Source organism: Gekko japonicus, unplaced genomic scaffold (assembly GCF_001447785.1).
Source record: "Gekko japonicus isolate JY-2015 unplaced genomic scaffold, Gekko_japonicus_V1.1 scaffold795, whole genome shotgun sequence".
NCBI lineage: Eukaryota > Metazoa > Chordata > Lepidosauria > Squamata > Gekkonidae > Gekko > Gekko japonicus.
In genome coordinates, this window is record NW_015171527.1 from 400,955 (window position 1) to 401,662 (window position 708).

Genomic DNA, 708 nt, shown 5'->3' on the forward strand with positions numbered 1-708 from the left:
CGCTCCGTTTCCAGAGAAGGATGCAGTGGCCCGAATACTTCGCCAAGCATAGACTAAACCATAGCGGCATAAACAGGGGATCTTGGCTGGCTTCGGCCTCTCAGGTTTCTCCTGAAAGCACTTTAAAGGAAGCGGGTAATTGCACTCGTGTTGGTGGGGATCTGCTTTTTTTTTTTGCTAGATTCCATTATTTCCCTTTGGGGCGTGTCTCTTTTCAGTTTGTTCCAGACCTGTGGAAGTGTACAAACCAGAGGAGGTATGGAATTCCCTGATGGTTGACATGTAAATATATGTTGCACGCAGTAAGGTAAGATATAAATTTGGTAGTTTCATAAGTAAGGTATGATTTTAGTTCTTGCACAGGAGCAGAGGGTACCTGTAAGTTTTCCCGGTGGTGGGGTGGGAGGGGTTAGAGCTGCCCATAGATGCCTTTTTTCAGTTGAAAAATGGCAGAAAGGCAACAAGGTCCCCCCATACTGGTCTGCCCCTTGAAATCATGCTCCAACTGACTATATTTGGTTAAAAGGTTTTAAAGATCATAAAACTGGAAATCCTTCCAATGTGGTTCCAACATGGTTTTTACAAGGGTCAAATTAATGGAGAAAAAGCTCAGTGGCTATTAGCCATGTTCAGAGGCAGCACGCCACTTCATGCCCTCATTATTGTGGGTTTCCCAGAGGCGTCTGGCTGGCCACTCTTGGAAAGAAG